Source organism: Mchenga conophoros, linkage group LG4, assembly GCF_057382185.1.
Source record: "Mchenga conophoros isolate Kocher_MC1m ecotype Shallow Benthic linkage group LG4, M_conophoros_male_GT1.1, whole genome shotgun sequence".
Taxonomy (NCBI): Eukaryota; Metazoa; Chordata; class Actinopteri; order Cichliformes; family Cichlidae; genus Mchenga; species Mchenga conophoros.
This window is the reverse complement of record NC_140529.1, coordinates 9,968,663-9,974,686: the sequence shown is the minus strand read 5'-3', so window position 1 is coordinate 9,974,686 and position 6,024 is coordinate 9,968,663. Positions and strand designations below refer to the sequence as shown.

Sequence of the window (6,024 nt, the reverse complement as noted above, 5' to 3'; positions counted from 1 at the left end):
ACACACTAGAAAGAAAAACAGAGCTAACTTACCTCCCACGATCCCAAAACAAAATACAATTCTCTAACCTGTCTCCCTACCCGAAACAGGAGAAAAGAGGGGAATAAAAGAAAACGGCTTCCCACCCCTACAGCTACCAAGCCCAGGTACAACCCCTTTTTCAGCATTAATATTGCAGCCCCGTGCAGTCACACACCACGACGGTCCCCAGACACACAGCTCACGGGAAACCAGGAAGTCTCCTCACCGACCCAGTCCAACCCCTTTTGTAGCTGGCCTCTTTCCTTCCTCCACCAATGGGTGGCCTCCACCTGGAAACAAGCAACACTGAATACAAATACAAACAATAACAACACCGTACCGCAAATAATGACCCTGGGTCATAACACCCCCCCACCTAAAATCAAGCATCTCATTAGAGAGATGCTAGACCTAGTATCAAAAACATTAAAACAAACAAACAAATTGAACACTTCCTAGGGGGAAACCAGACTCATCAGTCACCGTCTGTGTCATCACTGATGATCCCCTGCAGGTTGGCCCATTCGGACATTTTCCTGCGACCTCTGTGGGTATTGTTTTCCTGATCACTGTCTGATTCCGAGTTTAGAGTGCGCTGATATTCAGAGGACGGACAGTCCTGTTGTTTCTGACTTGCTGAGGCACCCCTGCGTGTAGGTCGACCTTGTGTGGTAATGATGTTGTTGACATCAAGAGCAGCCAGTTCTTGAGCTTGCTCTCTCTTCATTCTGACCTTTTTCCATTTCTGAATAGTTGGCTGACCATGTACACCAAGCTCTTCAAGCTCCTTCTTCAGAACAGCCACCTGGGAGCGGCAGTCCTCCAGCAGCTTCTTGTAATTCTCCTCACGCCGCAGAGGGCAATATAACGTTCAAGCCTCGCCACCGATTTGTCATCAGACTTTGGTTTTCTGGTGCTCTCATCTTTCTTCACACTCTTCTTCATCTTTTTATCATTTGTTTTATCAGTCTTATTTTCTTTTTCATCTTCCAAAGAAGGTAGTGATGAAACTGAGTCTGGGTCACTGGTTTTCTCTTCCACTTTTGTATCTTCTTTTTCACTGTCAGAAGACTCGTCGCTCCTAATTTTGTCACTCGTTTCTGACTTGCAGTCTCCATCTGATTCGTTTCCTGCATCACTCAGTGGTGTTCTCCTTCCTTCATCTTTACTGCTAGTTACTGTCTCGACGTTCATTCTCACCATTTTCTTTGGACTGTCACTGCAGTTGCTTTCCTCACTGAGTTCCTCATCAGAAGACTCGTCACTGTCAATTTGACGATTTTCATTTCTCTTTTGTTGTGATTTTTTCACCTCTGGCTCTTCACCATCAGCTTGAGATTTGGCATTTTCTTCATCATTGCTGCTTTCTTTACTTTCTGTTTTGTTGTCCTCTTGAACCTCAGATTCTGATGATGAGCTTGAATGATTATTTTGTGATTTCTTTGCCCAGGATTCATCTTCACTCTCACTCATGACCTCGTCATTTCCATTTTCTCTTTTCCTTTTGTTCTGGAGCTTCTTAGTCTCTGAGTCACTTTCACTTTCATCATTATCCTGCATTTTCATCAGTTCCTCTTGCACCACCTGTTTCATGAAAGTTTTTACTTCTGGCCTTAATGAGTCACATTTGTTGTGTGTCTGATATCTCTTTTTTAAAATTCCCAAGGTCAGCGTGCTCAGGTCTGCCTCGTCACGGAGTTGACCACACACAAACCTGCGGATACCTGCTGCCTCCTTCTCCAACACCATACTAAAAACCTTCGCCGTCCCACCATCTACCCCCGAAACAGAACTATCATGCGGCTCAGAGCCGTCCGGAAACATTTCGGATATGTCCACCTCACCACCCAAGCGACGAGCTCGAGCACGAGTAACCACACATGCCGGATAAACTGTGGGGTCACCCAGCTCCGACGGGAATTGGCATAACCGATCCGAAGTAGGACACTCAATAACTTCCGGCATAGCCGGAAACACTTTTCCCCCGGCCATGTCATTTCCCAAAACAAGATCAATGCCTTCAATTGGCAGCTGATCTCGAACCCCCACCCGCACAGCGCCCGATACGAAGGACGAGGTCAAAGTAACCGTATGGAGAGGCATGCGTAAAAGACTCACCTTGATACCCCACACCAGCAAATCAGAACCACAGTACGACTGCTGAGAGAAAGGCACGACTCCATGCCGCGCCACCGAATGCTTCGCCCCTGTATCCCTCAAGATGGTGATCGGAACCCGGTCCCCCGCATCACCAGACAACGATAAAAACCCCGTCGAAACAAACGGTCGAAACACCTCATCTATCCCCCGCGGAATGACGCCAACCGGCATTAAGCTAGGGCGGGTTACCGCGGAGCAACACTGCACGGCCCCCCCCGAAATGTCGGCCCGCGCCCCCTCCCTCGCCCTCAGCACGGGACAAGAAGCAACGAGATGACCGAGCTCATGACAAAAAAAACATCGGCGGTCCCCAGCGGCCACCGTAGGGCTACGCCGCGAGAGCGGGGGAGAACGCCCCCCCCCCCCCCCCCCCCCCCACCTCCGGCAAAACTCTAGAACCCCGACGTAACGGAGGGGAAAAACCCCTCTTGTGCGTCAAAGCAAACTCATCTGCCAGAACCGCCGCTTTCGCGAGGGAAACGACCTTCTGCTCGTTCAAATAAACAACCACCCGCTCCGGCAGACACCCCTTGAAATCCTCCAATAACATCAACTCCTTCAACTGTGCAAACTCCTTAACCTGACTAGCCTGGCACCACCGATCAAAGAGCAAACCCTTCTCGCGCGCAAACTCCACATAAGTCTGATCCCCCCCCCTCACACACTGCCGAAACTTCTGACGGTACACTTCAGGCACCAACTCAAAAGCACGCAATACGGCAGCCTTAACCACACCATAATCTAAGCTCTCAGATGCTGACAGGCTAGCCCACACCGCCTGAGCCCTACCCACCAGCCGACACTGCAACAGCAAAACCCAGACCTCCTCCGGCCACTTTAACGCGGCAGCCACACGCTCAAAAGCAGGAAAAAACGACTCCACCTCTGATTCACAAAAGGGCGGCACCAATTTAATGTGCCTCCCAACATCAAAATCCTGACGGAGAGCCGGGGCGGGACCAGGCGCCGGCGGCGCAGGGAGCACAGAGGGCGCAGGCGTGGGCGGCGTAGAGTCAGGGGCACGCGGTGGAGGTCCGCGCTCCAACTCCAACGCCCTCACCCTCAAATGCATCGCTTCTACCTCCAACCGGTGACTACTCAACTCCACCTCCTTAATGCGGAGCAACAACTGGAGCTCCTCCGCCGACGACCCCACCACCGGAGCAGGAGGAGCCACAGAGGGGGCGGCCACAGGAGGAACAGACAACGGAGCCAACGGCTCCATAGCCGCCCCGCCCGTCCCACCAACAAGCGGCACGCCCGACAGCAAACCCCGCTCGCTCAAAGCCACCGTGACAAGCTGTCGCAAATCATCCTTTTTCACCCCCGCCGGCGCTCGCACATCAAAACGGCCCGCAATAAGCAGCAAATCCTCCCTCCGACACCGACTCAACTGCTGCAAGGAAGGCGCATCGGCAAACTTATCCACATCAAACTCCATCCGCGGCCACCCACACAAACAACCCCCAAAAACACAAAAAAAAAAAAACCCCACACACCCACACGAACCCCACTACACACAAACGACCCCAAAATCCCTCAAACGGACGAGCCCCCATTTATGTTACACACCGGCCCGAAGCCGGGGTGCAACACAACAAAAAGATAAACCCGATACATAATAACGACAAAAAAAAAATCACACCACGGCAGAATGACGAGAGTTGGTTAATTTATTTACTGAACAGGTAGCGAGCTTCAGGGTGGGCGATGCCAAAACAACAAACAAAACACACTAGAAAGAAAAACAGAGCTAACTTACCTCCCACGATCCCAAAACAAAATACAATTCTCTAACCTGTCTCCCTACCCGAAACAGGAGAAAAGAGGGGAATAAAAGAAAACGGCTTCCCACCCCTACAGCTACCAAGCCCAGGTACAACCCCTTTTTCAGCATTAATATTGCAGCCCCGTGCAGTCACACACCACGACGGTCCCCAGACACACAGCTCACGGGAAACCAGGAAGTCTCCTCGCCGACCCAGTCCAACCCCTTTTGTAGCTGGCCTCTTTCCTTCCTCCACCAATGGGTGGCCTCCACCTGGAAACAAGCAACACTGAATACAAATACAAACAATAACAACACCGTACCGCAAATAATGACCCTGGGTCATAACAACATGCACATCCAGGGCAACTGTTGTTGGCTTCTACCATCCACATTACACCACGGACAGTGTTTCCTGTGAGGCCATCTTCACCCGACCAGGGCCTCTGCTGCTTGTTGATGCCATCCACATTACACCAGGGTGTGTGGTGCTGACCAATACCATCCATATTTCACCAGGGCCACTGTTGTTGGCTGAGGCCATACACATTACACCAGGGACAGTGCTTCATGTGAGGCCATCTTCACCACACCACTGCCTGTGTTACTGGCAGAGGCCATCGACATTACACCCGGGCCTGTGGTGTTGTCCGAAACCATCCACATTTCACCAGGGCTTTTTCTGCCTGATGACATCCACAAAACACAGGGGCCTGTGATACTGGCTGAGGGGGTCCTTTTGTCCCTCTGTGGGGGGTTACTCCCACTAGGTTTATATCTGGGACTCTCCACCAATTGACCTTAGAACTGAAGAAGCTTCTCGGATGAGAGGTGAAACGTCTTCAAGCAACTTAAAGAAGTCCAGACGCTTTTCTTTGCAAGCTCCTTTGACTACGATGACCTGGATGACTGAGAACCTTCACAGACATATTGCCGTACATTTTGGGAGGAACACCCTTCAACTGGTGCGGGAGTATGAAAGGGAATCAAGGAAACTAGCGGATTATAGGAACCATCTCCGTTTCAACCTAAGATGTAGACAAAGCAGAGTTGTTCCTAAGAGCCTGCGCCTTGGATCCACTGTCAGGGGATACAGAGCAGACTTGATTCTACAGAGAGCACAAAATCACCTTTTAAGTAAAAGGATAACACAGGTCCATTTCACCATAGATGCCCTCCAGATCAAGATCAGCCAGACCCAGCAGGAACTGGAAATCCTTCTACCCTCTCCAATCTTAGAAGAGGTTTACAAGTTTGTGGACAAGGCTCAGCGGGCCCAACACTCTAAAGGAAAAGAAAGACAACGCAGGAAATTTCACACCTTGCTGTCAAAAACACACACTCCTTATCCTGAACCTACACAACCCAGAGAAGAAAACACACCTGATGCCAGTCAGGAGAAATGGGTTAAGAACTTGTCAGACAGGATTCTCACTGAACCTGAAAAGAGAGTATTAGCCAAAGGACTCAATTTTGCCATTTCTCCACAACAGTTGCCCATAGTGGACCTCATCACAGCCACAGAATCTGCCATACGGATTAATAAATTATCACAGACAGAAGCAGAGCAAATCAGAATGAAAGTCTCAGCCATGCTCTCCAGTGCCAAAGTCCCTCCATCCAACCTCACAATACAGGAAAAGAAGGCCGTCGCTTCCCTGAGCAAAGACCACAACATCACTGTTTTACCAGCTGATAAGGGAAGATGCACCGTGGTCTTAAACACTACAGATTACCATACAAAGATCACTACTCTCCTCAGTGACAACAATACCTACGAAGCCCTAAAGCGAGACCCCACAAGCAGTTACAAAAAGAAAGTTATAGCTTGCCTTCAAGACTTTGAAAAGGGCAAAATTATTGACCGCCTTACATATCACCGCCTTTACCCAGGGGATGCCATACCCTGCATCTATGGACTTCCTAAGATCCACAAGGAAGCTGTCCCACTCAGACCCATAGTCAGTAGCATAAACTCAGCCACTTACAACATTGCTAAACACCTTGCTACCATCCTTGCGCCTCTCGTGGGGAACACCCCACACCACATCAAGAACTCCACCGACTTCACAGAC

The 6,024-nt window shown here is 50.1% G+C and overlaps 1 pseudogene; it reads right to left on the bottom strand.

Annotated features, from left to right (window-relative positions):
- Positions 1-496: 496 nt before the first annotated feature.
- On the bottom strand, positions 497-2,352 carry LOC146575546 (uncharacterized; annotated as a pseudogene).
- Positions 2,353-6,024: the final 3,672 nt, after the last annotated feature.